The following is a 15,342-nucleotide window of genomic DNA, read 5'->3' on the forward strand; positions in this document are numbered from 1 at the left end:
TCAAAAAGGGGGGATATGTAGCGGCGAGGCTTAATAATAAGGCAGAATTAAGTGTTTCTGAGCTTCCCAAATGAGGCCCCATTTCTCTGTTCATCTCTGTGGTGCAGCCACAGAGAAACTATTCATGCAAGATGATTTAAGGTTTCCTAGGACAGCTCCCAAAGGGGGATGCACTTAGCTAAGTCTGGCTATCATGATCAATGGTCATCCACTGGCGCCTATCAGTCTAGGGAGTGCCGGATGGACATCTGGACTGCATTACTAAGTGTCAGGACTAAGTGACTCATATCTCACCTTGATCAACCAATCAGGGACTGGTAGGGCTGAGTAACCCACGTGGGACTCTGATGCCCATGGAACTTTCAGCCAATCAACGAGCTGAAGTTCCTCCAGGTAAAAACAGGCAACACAGAGAGCCTGAGAGATTCAACAAGTAAGATTCAACAAGTAAGATTCAACAAGATTCAGATTGAGATTCAGATTCAGTAAGATTCTGGAGAGGATTCTGTGGACTGTTCTAAAGGGAATTCAAAGGAGAATTCCAGGGCAGGACGGCCCAGGAGCAGAAGGCTCCCAAGGGCAGGACATTCTCGCAGCGCGCCTCCTGACCATCCTGAGACTCAGCCCGGACAACCACGGAACGGCCAGTGTGTCCGAGTGCCAGAACTTTCCTTTGTTCTAAGAGTCTAGAGTGGAGGTTGCCAGAGAGTAACCGGCAGCAGGCCTCGTGAACAGGTCAGAACTGTGGACAGCTGAATCACCATTCAGAACTAGCTCTTCATCAGGAACGAACCAGTCCTCTTCCTGACTTGCTGGGACCCACAGTCATCTTTTCTCCTGTGCACAAACTTTGCTAGTTAAAGCCAACACTAACTAGCCGGTCAGTGAGCATCAGCAGCGCACCGTCGCAAGCCGCACAGCACAGCCTGGCACGGAGCCAGAGAGCGCGGATTGGACAGCAACAGCCTGCAACTGTTTCTTTGTGCCCGCAGGAGATCTGAATCCCCAGAAATTGGATGAGTATTCAACTTCAATGCATTACAGCTCGAGAATTCAATTGCTATCCCAACCAGTTGATATCAATTTAATTCCTAAGGGTTATGTACTTGTTTTGAGTATCTAATGTAGAAGTTGTAACCAAGTTCACTTTACGAAACGGTCTTAATGAATGATATACTGAACGTATGTCCTCTTGATGTGTAACACTTCGTAACTGATTGAATATATACCTTTTGTATTCTGATAACCCTCTCGATAAGATCTGTTAGGTTTATATGCATATTCTATGTATTAATAAATTTATCCTCGTGTATTAGTACCTGTGTGTGCGCGTTGTTTGAGTTATGTCGCGTGGTTGGATTCTAAAGCCATCAAAAGAATCAACTTTGTGATTTACTGCTACAATTGATAATTGTCTCAGTAAATGCCCAAACCCTACAGAACTGGTGCCTTCAGAGAGCCACTATGATTACATATTTGGCGTCCCTGAACGGCTATGAAACACTACACATGCTTCCAGGCTAGGGCAGTCTGCCTTTTAGTTCAAGCAGAAAACATTTCTTGTGTTATCTCAATACTCTATGATTCCTTTTTAGTGTTTTTGAATTAAATTGTATAATACATTTCATAAGAAGCTGTGTTTCTGTGATTCTTATCTTTAGAATATATTCTTGATCAATATTCCCCATAGTGCTTTGAGAGGGAGAATGAATATTGTAGTGAAAATTCAAATGAACAAAAGAGCAGATTCATGTTAAATTGTGATAAAAAGAAAAGCAGAACCATTTAATGTTTTTAAGTTATAGTGTTTGATCTTGAGCCCTGGCAACTTTTTGGTTTATCTGTAGTTTTCTCAGAAATCAGTTATTTATCTATACTTCCTTTACCATATTTTTTAAGGTTTATTTAGAATTAAGAGGGTCTTTAGAATTAAGAGGGATATTTTATTTACAGTATGCACTTCAGCATTTAACTAAAAAATTCAATATATGAAACTATTACTGTCATCTCCAATAGTAGCTTGTGTACAATTTGTGTTCAGTCTTCGTTAGTACAGATGAAGCTGAGATATATTCCTTAGACATTAATATTTGTTTAGATTTTTCCTCAAATTTTCCTTTTTCCAGTTTGGATTTCAAAATTGCTTTGATATATAATGCTCAGATACAGATATCTTTTCTTTCATGGAAAGAACTAGGGAATAAGTAAAGGTTTATTCCATGTTGAAAAAAGAAGAAAAGAAACACAGCATTTTGCCTGTGGAGCCTTCTTCAGGGTGTGGGTCCACAATCAAAACGTTGTTTCTTTTCTTCTCTTTTCAGCATAGAATGAACATTTACTTGTTCTTTGCAGCCTATGCCTGCTGATAAAGCTACCTACTTGAAGTACTTTACAAAAAACAAACCACCTTGGGTTTTTTGGTTTAACATACCCCATATCACAAGTCCTCTTCTTTAACCCTTAGGTTTAATTGTCTAATGTTGTCTTCTTGAAAATTATTTCATGACCTCTTTGGCTGTCTGAATGTTAAGTGTTGAATTTCTTAACTGTCTTTCTGCTGATCTTATCATGTTTTTTAGCTACTGTGTCACTGTGTAGTGGAAACCCAGCTGCAAAGCTTAGAAATGAATCTTAAACGTTCCATTCTTTAGGGGTTTGGCTTTTTATTGTTACTGTACTTATGTCTATTGTCTTAATAAAATCAAGTTAGAAGTACTTGTCCTAACAGAGTTATATGGAATTAGTAAGACTAGATACTGTATTTTATAAGTACTGGTATAAACTTGAAAGTTAAATATAATTAAAAGATATAATGAAGACTTAATTTTAAATTTATATTGAAGAACATACAGTATTTCTGTTGGATCCTGATTCACTCAGTAGTTTTTTTCTCATATATATTTTTACAAGCAATATTGATTTACAATAAAAACTGATTTAGGTAGTTATTGGCTATTCCAAAATGAAGAGGGAAAAATATTACTTTCTAAATAACAGTAAAATCCCATAAAAAATGTTCTATTAATTCCTATGAGTATAAAAGAAATGCATTTATTTTAAGCATTGAAATATTTTGATGTATTTAATTGACATACAACATGATGCATCTTCTCATTTGGTGCTATGCATGAATGCTACAAAAACATTTTTATACCCTGTCTTTAAAAACTAAGCACAAAACTTAAATGAAATGCCTGTTAACATGTTCTACTCTGACTTTTGTTAACCAAACCACTTTTCTGTCTCAGTAGGGTCATTTACCCTGTGGGCTTAGATTTAATATTTCCTTTGCTAAAGCAGCCACATGCTCATCAAATCTTCTTCAGAACAGAGGGGAGCATCTGTTCCAGGCCATGTTTCTCATATTGATCTGGCTCAGCGTTGACTGGCTAATGGACCTCGGCTTTCTAGGTTGAGTCTTGGCCATCTGCTCAGGGTCTAATAGCAGTGGGGTAGCGTGCCCATGTAGACAAAATCATCTAATGTGAATCCTACAGTAAAATCATGTCTGAGCCTTTGCTGTTTTAGTCTGTGCTCTTGATAAGGTTGTGAAATTCAGTGGCATGACCAACCCTGATTCCTATGGATATATTGTATTTGGTTTTATTCCATCACAACTGCTTTTCCCAATAGATTGAGGTTTTTGTTGCTGAAGCCATATTTTTGAGTATAGCTTTACTCAAAAGGTTTATTATACTTTGAGTATTGCAGTTTCACTTGAAGCAGAAAAAACATTTCACTCAATTTTTTTTTCAGGTGCCATAGTATATAGGGATACTATAAAGCATCAGATTTGGAGTAAGCCAAATTAAACATGCACTGTTAGTGTAGCTTAGGGCTGTAATTGACTTTATAGTTACTTGCTTTGTCTTTATTCTTTACCCTTGTGTCTTCAGTTGCATATTTCTAAATAGGGTTTTACCTTTTATAAGTGTCTTGGTCACTGTATATTAACCCAGAATCAAGATTTTGGTAACTTGGGACAGAAACTTTTTTCCTATTTCATTGACTCAAATACAGGGTAGGCAAATATTTTACAATGATATGCAAGGAAATCCATTTCCAGATATGGTGTGCACTTGCTGCCTTCTTTTATAAACACATTGCTCCTATCTATTTTAACTTACTAAGTACTTTTTAATCTTTAGTGTTGGTCTAAAGTTTGACTCCAGCCTATTGGCATACCTATGCTGTACCATATCATCTTTAAAAAATCAACAGTAATGATCAGGAATACTTCTAGTTATTTTTATAGGAGGCATAAATTCATTCTTTCTAGGACAAGTAGTATCACTCCAGTACATTTCTTTTACCTTTAAAACTTTAAATTGTCATTATCACCTACAGCTTAGTTTTTCAGTATAGTGTCAGTGGGACGGAGTTGAGGTATTCTCCTTAAGCTTTACTGTTTTCTATCACAAAAGTGTTCTAATTGTAAGATTCTAAAAAGAATAATTAAGTATTAAACTTATGCAAATGTATTCAAGATTATATGTAAAAAATTTAAAAAAAAACACTTTAAAAAGAAAGTGCTAAATAATTGAAGTAATGAACTACTAACACCGCAGTTTAGACTGTTCACACAGGACATTAAGTAGTAAGCAAGATTTCTTATCTCCACTTACTGGTATGGCCAATCCGATTAGATGGCAATCATAGGACACTGATTAGGGTTTCTGCAGTTTTGTATCCTCATGATCATTCAAACCCTCAGACTCTGACCGTCTCTCTTCAGCAGGTGAAGAGAGGTACAGACAGACCATTCCCTTGAACTATCCTTCATCTCTTCCTGTCTCACACAGGAGATAAATGCCATGACCATCACCTTCAGGAAAGGTAAATTCATTAATTTTTTTGATTGAATATATGGATCTAGTATAAGCTTTAGTCTGACATTCTGTTTAGAATTCAGTAGGTATAATATTGTGGCTACCATTATATCAAGTGCTGGTGAAACCAGTGGACTTATGCTAAATATGATAGAAAGGCAGAGCTAGCGATACAAATAAAGAAGAAAGAAAAGGTAACCATATTAAACAATTCATAATGTCAAATGCTGACATTTTTAAGTACTCCATGACTATTTTTGAATTGCTTGACATTTTATTCAGTTCAGCTGTGCCAAACTGGGGGCTTAAACTAACAAAAGGGCTTGAAAAAAGAAACCACACACTATACAAAACAAATGTAGTATAGTATAAAGTTCACAAAGGGGTTAGTCTACATATAAGTTGCATCATCTCAAAAAGTGAATAAAGGAGACCTCTTATGGTCTCTTTCCTTTTATCACCTTTGTTGAAGCTATTAATAAGGTTGTGTTTGTTTCAGATATAGAAGAATGTTGGAAATGAGAAAGAAAGCCCAAAGTTGGTGCTGTAATTGTAACAATAAAACTGAATTAATTATGCAGACTGTAGCCTTTAAGAAAACACAGTTGGAATGCATATTTAATTAACCCTCTCCCTTTGCTACATAAATTTAATTCCTGTTTCTGTGACTATATGGGAATGTCTTCAAAGGGTAGTAGGAACACATTCAAGCAGACATAATTCAGCTGAATTTCTTAAATTGTAATTACTGAATTACTGACTAATATTGTAATAGGTAAATTTTGCTCAAGAGAATTCATAACTCATTTTTATCTGACACGCTGTATTTGGTTGTAAGATTTTTAATGTCTGTTAGTTTCTCTTGTTCTGTATCCCGTTCAATCTGAATTACATCTTTTGATAGAATTTCCTCTGCTTTGTAAAATAGCAGAACAATTTTACAAAGGAGAGGACTTACATGGCCACTGTACCTTTATTTCAGAACTATTTTTTAAGTTGAAGATAGAAACCTCTGAAATGGCAAAAAATTAATTAATATTAATAATTACTCTATTCTATATTGTCAGCATGGCTGTAATTTAAATACTTTTATGGATTTATGTCAGTTTTCATGTCTAGACTTTCTGGGATATAAATTACTGTCACAAGTGAATGTTAATTGTTAAATTAGTGTGAGTTCTCTGAACTGCAGGATTCTGTTGTGTACAGACTGCTTTTTTATTTCCTAGAGATTATGAGATTTCAATAAAATGGAAAACTTTGAATCGGGTTTTCCCTAATGATCAGCATGTTCCTTTTCTTTTTCCGTCATCTTGTTATTGACCCACCACTATTTTTTGGGATTCTGTGCTGCTTAAAGCATGTTTTGTAATAAATCCAAAACTAGGTTGATCATTAATGCTGAATGTTATGTCATGTTAAGTTGGTTATGCAAAGATGTTTTTTCTGTCTAAATAGTTCTGAAGTGTTTGCAGTGTCAAGACCCGTGAAGCATTTCCTGTACACTATTAACATACAGCAAATCACTGCCTGTGGCCAAATTAAAGTGCTTTCATCAAGCATTAGGATTGAGGGTTCAGAAAACCCTCAGGCTGACTCAGCCTTATGTAACCACATAAAGGCTGAAAGAGGGCTTTTTAGTGTCTAGGTTCCAAGATTGACACAGCGATCAGCATACCTGCAACATTGCACAGCACAATAAAATATCATTCTAAGTCATGTACGCATGATGTTCAACAAAACCCCCATACTAATGATATTATATACTATCTTTGACATGAACACTAACGAGATCTGAGTTGATTTAATTAGATTCTAGTTTCTTCATTAGCTGCTGATCATCATTGCAACTTGCCAAGAACACAGACAGTGGCCACAGTTTCTTAGTGAAACTTTCCCTAATCACATTTTTTGTCACTGGATATTTTTACATATCTTTTGGAACAAAGTCATGGCTCCAAGACTGTTGACTTTGTCTCTGTCTTTTGTACCATTGTAGACCATAAGAGGTCCAGTGAAAGATGAAGTTTAATGGAAATATTTTGATTTCACTGTTATGAATGTTGGGTTTTTTTAGGAATCAGTGGTAGTTAGTGGCTTCTGTATTTAGCCAGCAGGATTATGATTTGCTGAAAGACATTTTTTTCTTTTTATGTCAGTGGATAGGGTTTCCACCTTGAATCCTTAAAGTACAGTGTACAGTGGATTGTTATTCACACCTTTTATTTTGCTACTATGTAATGAGTTAGAACTTCAGTTTAAAGGCTCTAACCTCTTTAGGATTCCCTTAGGTTGTCTGTTTATTTAATTAAATATACAGTATTTTTTGTATTTTATTTATCGGTGCTCATAAATTATTTTTAAAAAAGTTTATAGAGGTAGCTGTTGCAGGTAAAGCTTGTGGACAAGGAAAACTCTGCAGTCTTAGAATGTCAGCATTGCAAAAACTTACCAATAAATCTGGTGCTGTGGTGGTAGGTTTGGTTGAAAATATTAACATTTAATTCTGATTGAAATCAAGTAGTTGGATTTACTGAAAAGCTGTACTGAAAAGGTGTGTGTGATAGAAGAGATAAAATAATTAAGGCAGATGATCCCACATTAAACGATTAGACGTACAGTAGCACCTAAACTTTCACTTGGCAATCAGAAAATGCCATTTTGCAAGTTGATAAAATATAACTCTACAAGTTTGAATTTAAATCTAGTTCTGGCGTTACTACTACTGAATTCAATACAGTATTCAAAAGATGTGACACCTTCTTGTAATTTAGTACTGTAATGTCTTGTTTATATCTGCAATTCAAATTGAGTTGAATAGTTCACTTTGAGCTTGGCATATGGCCATAGTCAATCTACCATTGCCATTCTCAGGGTGTAAGTGCAGTACATTGTATAGCAGGTGTTTACAGCCTAACACATTGGGTGTCTGGCTTCAGTACTTAATAAATTAGAAAGACATACTGTAATTGTTCTAAGGCTGGTGTATAGTTTGTACATGACTGTGCAGCCATAACAATTTACATGCTCCTTGAAAATTTGATGTGCTTGAGTGAGTGATGAAATAGGGTGAGTTAGGAAAAGTCCTGTACAAATATGCGAAACAATTGATGATGCAATTTAAAAAAATAGATTTGGCACCGGAATCAAATTAATCTGATCTTACTTTAAGTAATTTATCAAATTTGGACTCCGTAATAATCGTCGTCTACTTTCCCGAATCTTAAAATCTAATAATTTCATTCAAACCCAGTACTGAAATAGTTTCAAAGAAGTCATGTGAGTTTGAAAAAGAGGATTTTTTTAGCTTGTGCAAATTGAATTCTAGCACTTTGACCCCTTAATCCCTGGTCTGTTTTTCCAAAAATGATAAAGTACACTTGAAAAGACCAAAAAATGACACTTTCACAAACAAATCAAAATACACAGAGGCAGAGGCTCCACACACTAACACACAGAGACAACAAACAAGCACCAGTGGTGTCCTCTGAACTCTATGACCACTCATTTAGTGGGAAGCCAGTCTGCTGATACAGTAAGACCATTGGTTGTCTCTCTCCCCTCCTCCTTCCCCCTCCTCTCTCACTGCACATGCCAGTGTCCCTGGAGCTGAATCCTCAAACAGTCTGCTTCATTCATGAAACTGTGACGTCAGCACAGCAAGCCCTTTCTGCTGCGCCTTTTGCAGTGGGTCTGCAGGATCGAGTGGGTGGAATTTCCTCTGCATCGTCCTTTCATCTCCTCCTTCTCCATCCTCCTGTGTTATTTTTTTTCTTCTATACTGTGCTGAAGAAGGAGGACCATGCAAAGGAGCTCTGTCTGCTGTAAGTAGCCAGCAGTCCCGTTGCTCAAACCTGCTTTGATTTATCAGCAGACTACATTGTTTGTGTGGCATTGTGTTTTTGCTGATTGCGTTTTACCATATTAACCCGAACGATATGCATGATTTGATCTAGTTGATTTTTGATGCCCTTAGATGAAGGACAGGCTGTGACAGAAAGAGCATTATTCAAGCGCTCCTGCAAAGCAGATGTTTTTCGGGAGACAGGCTCTTGAAGAGATGCAAAGATGTTTAAACCTTTTGTTGGAGAAACAAATAGCAGTATGGGGGACATTATGAACTGCTTTCTCCTCTCTGTCTCCAGATTTGACTGATATCTTTATCCATTTGTAATAAGCCTGCATTGTTGCCAGGTTCTAAGCTGGATTTACATAATGGGGGCAGGACTTTGTGCAGCATCTGTGGTCTTTTTGGTGTACAGACGAATGCAGACAGAGGATCAGCTGAAATTAATGGCTCAGGTGACAGACAGGCTGCAATTATTCTTTGATATTGCTACAGCAGGGGGAGAACACTCAGTCGTGGATTTGCTTTGTTTTGTCTTTTTTCTTCCGTTGCTGGGCTCTTCAGTAAAACCAATGAATAATAACTATTTCTAATATATCGACATTTATCAGCATTCATGGAAGTTTTATATATCATGTCTATATATTCTCTGGTACCAAATACTTTTTTTCTGTTGCACGTTTTGGTTTAGGTGAGCTAGGATATTCTGTGTGGAACGGCAAGTTTATTTATTGATTTTGTTTTGTGGAACTTGGTCTGTAATGCTAAGCCAAATGAAGAAGTCTACAGTAGTCTTTGCAGTCGATTTGTTTTTGGCCCAGCCCTACAGAAATGCCAATTTTAGACTTGAGTTCCTTATTATACAGTATGTCATGTGCTCCTCTGATCCTTTGTGTGGATGGTAATTATAATCATCTTGTGGAAGACTTCTTGCAATATGGTATTTTATGTTTTTCTGTATGACATCTGATGTTCCTGTAGTGGCAATATTTGTGTTTACAAGCAGGACAGTCTTGCCTTCAGCAGTTTAAGATTTTACAATGTCCTTTGCTACAGATCTGAAATCTTAACATTTTAAAGGTTTAGCCAGTTTGGCAAACACATAGATGTGGCCCTCTCATTTGTACTGGTGAGTCATATTATTGAAAATAAAATGGTTCAGTAGAGTTATCCTGAAACTTACAAGAAAAAAAGGCAATTTGTTGGCAATTTGGGATTTTGCATGTTCCAAAACAGGCAATTTTTGCAATACTGGAAGAAGGGGTCTGTCAGTTTTTGCAATACTGAAAGAACGTTAAATAAATTGTAAGATCCAAACACACATACCGGGTTTAACAGGAGCACAAACTGCAGGGAATTTAAGTAGTGTTTGAGTGTGTTGTTTTTCTGAGGCATACCTTTTTGAATTATTTGTGCTGTGGCGACAGCTGATCATTGTTGAGTGCTTGCTTTACTATATAGGCTTCAGCAGGTAACGCATAACGCCAGCAAATGACAAGGCATTGAGGTCCCCGCATTCTCATTCGTGATTCTCTCGATGCGCCCCCTTTCTGTTCCAATAGAGCAGAGGGCCGAGTGGGTTTTATGAATGAAGTTGATTTTGTTTCATGATTCCAAGGTCTTGTGTACAGAAGGAGGTTGTTAGTGTGTGCATATAAATATGAAATGTCAAGGTGTCTCGTCTGAAATTTAGTTAGATTCTGACTTCTACAGCTTAAGGTTTTTTTCCATTCCAATCTTACAGAATCTCTCACTCAGTTTTGGGTAATTAAGAATTTTAATTATGACAGTCAACATATCAACCATTTTTGCTTCTTTGTATGTCTGTGACACACTCCTCACTCACCTTTTCCACAAGAGTTTACTGACAGTCAAAGCTCCGACTTTTTATTTCAGGCAAACCTTTATCATACTCTATGCTATGTACTATGGGACTAAAGGTAAAACAAATACTTTTTTCAATGTATCACTTTGTATTAGCAAAAATAAAAGCTCCTGTGGTTTCAAATGTTCTGTGCAGACCCCTGATGTATACCATAAACAATGGGTATTCTTCCACTCTATACCATTGTAAAAAACATGAGGATGCTACTAAAAGGCAGACATTTACATTACTCTCTGTCGTTCATACTGATGCTGTGTTTACCAAGGGTTTTCTCTAGGTACTCCAGTTTTCTCCAAGGTTAATTGGTTGTGCTAACTTGCCTTTTCCAATGGACTGGGATCTCTTCCTCATTAATCCACACTGTCTGGAGTAGGTTGGCCAAAAGGCTGACACAAATATTGCTTGGATGATGTTCAGGTGAAGAAGTAACTTCCTGTACCAAACTTATTTTGTTTCTTTTAATTACATTGTTTGCACCCCAAAAGAATATTAATATAGACATCCCTTGATTTATGAATGTGATTTTTCTATTAAAACTTTTTATATATATGGTGAAAACGTGTAAATCTAAAATTAAATCACGATTAAATCTCTGACCTGTTCCCAGGTCCCACAATAATATATCCCAACCTCCCCACATTTTAGAATTGTATAGTCATTAAAATAAGAACAATAATGCGTATTAATGATGATTATATTTGAACCCTAGTTAACATAATAATGAACTCTTGAATTATCAAATAGTGTTAATATTGTTCAGGATATTAGTTACTATAATGAACTGTGTAAATATCTTATACAATAAAAAACTTTGCAATAACAGACTTCTGATTTAACAGACAGGATCTGCTAAATTTTATCTGTAAAATCAGAAATACTGGACCTTCCTATCAATAATGGAAAAAGTACAATACCTCGTGGTAGCTAGTACAACAACATACTTGGTTTATTCTTAGAAATAGGACAAAACAGAACAAATAAAAGTATAAATGAGTTGTAAAATATATTTAATGTAAAATAAAGTATGTGTACTAAACAGTGATTACATCACAGTTTGACATTTTTTGGATAAAAGAGTGTATGTAACATGATTCAGTTGTCTAATGCTGCAAGGCAGCATGTTTGAAATTCAGGAATATCAATGGTCAGTTGCTTATACGGGTGTTTGTGTTTTTTCATTGACTGTGTTGACTGCAATTGTTAAAAACTAAATCAAAATATATTTTAATGACAAATTTATGGGGCTAGCAATCATGATTTCACAATTGTAATTGTGTGCATTTGCAATGCATAATTTTACGGACATTTGGCAATAAGGGACACACTATTTCCTACTATTAATGTTTTAAACCAACAGTTTACTGTCATTTTATAAAATATGTTAATGTTCAACCTGGCACTGTTAAGCACATCATGACACAGACATACTGTACTTGTTTCACCGGGACCTTTCTTTTTTCTCTCTAAATTTAGAATTGCCAGTTGTTTTTTTTTAACCAGTAATTTGGATTTGCGGCTTACGAACCCATGGACTACACAGATAGGAATAAGGGAGTCTAGGCAGAGTCCTCTGGCCCGCCAGCCATTGAGGCACTCACTTTTAACATTTTACATGCAACACAGCCCCATACCAAAGGTTCAGCACTGACTGGACGAGAAACGCATCCCTCACCGATAGTGCCTCATGCAAGCATCCAGGAGGCCACAGGTGTTGCTGAAAGCCAAGGGAGCCTTGAATGACTAATCCTATCCTACTCTCACAAGTGCTTGTGTTTCACAATTGGCTGAGCATTGCCACTTGGGGGTTGGGGACTGAGTCCCAGTTAGTCAGTGGTGTAACTCAGGCTCAGGACTGTGATAATAGATCTCAGTTTTATATCCTTTGAGCCATTCAGGAAGCCCCAGCATCTTTCTCTCAAATCTATTGCTTTTTACCTTTCTCCTGCAGAAAAGGAAGAATCACTGCCATCACTGTCATCAGAGTCATCTTTTCACTTCCATGTCCTTTACTGTCTACAAGTTGTTGTCATGTAGAACAACAAGAATTTGTTTAAAATTTAGCTTTCAGATTGTCATTCAAGTTTTTAAATTTGAAAGAAAAATTGTAATGAAGTTAAACTAAAAGACACTAGTGTTTTAGAGGCCTGGAATTTATCACTGCAGGAAGATAGGTCTTTAATCTGTCCTTTGTCCAACAAGTACTGAAAGGTCATGTGTCTGCTTTGCTGACAGCTCTGGACATTTTTCCTTGTGTCTTCGTTATGAGCCAATGAAAGACTTAATTGGTGTCAAGACTGAAAACTAGACCTAAACAACTAGGTGATTTTTTTCCCAGCTGAAAGAAAACGTAAGCCTTTTTTAACTTGAAAAACCAAAATATGTTACAGTATGTTATAATATATGTTCTACAGATGCAGCCATTCAAAATGCGCGGGCGATACCGCATTATTTTCCGGTACGCTGTACGCAGTCTACCGCAAGCTACCGGTAAATACCGCGAGTTACCGGTAAATACCGCTAGCAAAATAATAGTATCCGGAATTTCCGCAAGGTGGAGCTAATAAAGCTCAACCTCTCATGTTTGAGCTGTAGCCATCAAAGTCTTTAACGAAGATATTAATAATAGTATTAATAATAAATGACCTTGGACAAGCTGTAAACTCAAAGTATTGCCCTGGTCCACATTCTTTTTTTCATTGACCGTCTTTGTAAAAGTAACGCCACAGCATTTCGCAATCACGCATTTTTTTCCAATCATGCAAAGTACAGTGATTCACCATGCCTTTCACATGCTCATAAGAGATTGATTTAGGGACATAAACATATTACCGTATGCAAACTGTACTGTATACAGTATGTATATGTATATTTAATGTCTTAACTGTGCCCGTTTAAGTATTGAATATTCATATCTAATTTTACCACTGAAGGGAAATCTTAGTAGCTGAGCATAAAAACAATAGGAGCATACTGTAACGCGTGTGAAGGCCATAAACGATATTAATTTTGGAACATAAACATACAGTATATGGCTGGTCTCGGTACTTTAAAGAAAACATACACGAAACATGGTTTCATTATGACCAGAATCTTGAGATATTTTTAACTTGATTTACAGTATTTGAGAGGTATGTCTTAACACCGATACTACAGTGCTTAAGTACTACTCACGTATATGTTTCTAGGTTTATATTATGCATTTCATACGGTCAAATTACTTTTGAGCAACTAATAAGAAGCGCGAAACGGTATGCATTTTACTTTCGTTTCGTGCTGGGACCCGTGGATTGATTAGAGATATCAAGTACATACAAGTCATTTTTTAAATGTTGTAGTTCGTCTTGAAAAAATGTTACGAGTACATCATCTATCAACAATTACACAGGTTCTGTTTCCATATTGCGGATTTTGGTTACGTAATATTATTTTCTAGATTTCACGTTGTGAATATATGATTTGGGCAAACAGAACCGCAAAGAAGTACATTATGGGTTGTTGTTTTTTTTTGCAGTTTTATCTAGAACAAGCGATGCTTAAACCTTTGTCTGATTCTTGTGAAACTATCCACACGACAGTTACAGTACCTAGGAGTTGACTTCAGTGATGTCACTGATGGGATGTTTCTAAAAATCCATCCTCTGTAAAACGTCTTCTCTAGTTGTCCTGCATATGTATTCGCTAATGAAGCTGTGTGTTCTGAGCCTGGATCTCTACATTTCTGTATGAACCACCTTAGAGGGCTAAAGACAGCTTGTGTTTAAATTGAGTGTAAGGCAATTTATGCTTCTAAAGTCATGGTCAGCATTTTTGTACTGTGCTGTAAACTTGTTCTGTGCCTAGTCACATTATTTTATAGCGTTTTCATAGCGTTATCAAATCTGGTGGCGCTGTGTTAGTTTCCTGACTCCCATGTCACATGGTCTGTGATTGTAACCTGTAATACCGGTTTAATTCGTCACAGCCAGCACTCCGGTTGTAAAGTAGAAGCAGGCGAGATTTCCAGCGAAAAACACCTCCCCCTTCTTCAGGTGTGAGGGTCTTCTGCTCAGAATGAAACGCTAAAATGTAATGTAGGCTCTGAATGGGTTCTGACTTGCTTTAACAAAATATGTTTACAAATCCTTTCACCTGGCATTTTCGTAGTTAGAAATTATGGAACGCTCTGTTAAAAGCAAGGGAGTTTTTATGTCCGTTGCAGTTCTTTTGCAACATGAATATAATTATATCGTTATTAATTTCTTGAGATACGCGATTCCATATTATATTCCCTTTTAATCAAATTCTAAAAGTATGCTTGTTGACTCCGGTATCGCGTTAGTTAAAGACTTCGATGCTTAAAATGTTTAGGAGAAATGGAATACTGGTGTGTATGTTTTCTTTAAAGTACCGAGACCAGCCATATACTGTATGTTTAAGTTCCAAAATTAATATCGTTTATGGACTTCACACGCGTTGCAGTATGCTCCTATTCTTTTTATGCTCAGGCACTAAGTAAAAGGAGATGCTTCATATTGCTTGACTAATTTTAAAAACTAAGTTAGAAATGCAGACGCTCCCTCGGTGCGCTGCTCTGGTGCGCCGGCTCTTACACAGTGCCTGTCTGCCGTAAGCGTTACAATATACATACCCAACACTGCTTGTACCCATCTGTCATGCAAATAAAACACCTTGAATTGAATTGAATTGAGGGGAGAGGGGGGAATACTAAAGCCAATACTGGCTCAATACCCTCGATGGGCTTTGACGTGCTAATGCGTTGGTTTAACAGTCCGGGTGTGGCA

At 36.7% G+C, this 15,342-nt stretch overlaps 1 protein-coding gene across 1 annotated transcript in view; it reads left to right on the forward strand.

Moving 5' to 3' along the window:
* The window catches only part of map3k13 (mitogen-activated protein kinase kinase kinase 13), a 101,599-nt gene that overhangs the window by 35,486 nt on the left and 50,771 nt on the right, over positions 1 to 15,342 (forward strand). The window contains exon 2 of the mRNA XM_088931237.1: positions 4,736 to 4,836. The gene's annotated coding sequence lies outside the window, so the exon portion shown is untranslated. The remainder of the gene's footprint in view (positions 1 to 4,735; positions 4,837 to 15,342) is intronic.

This window comes from Atractosteus spatula, chromosome 13 (assembly GCF_055471065.1).
Source record: "Atractosteus spatula isolate fAtrSpa1 chromosome 13, fAtrSpa1.hap1, whole genome shotgun sequence".
NCBI classification, from domain to species: Eukaryota; Metazoa; Chordata; class Actinopteri; order Semionotiformes; family Lepisosteidae; genus Atractosteus; species Atractosteus spatula.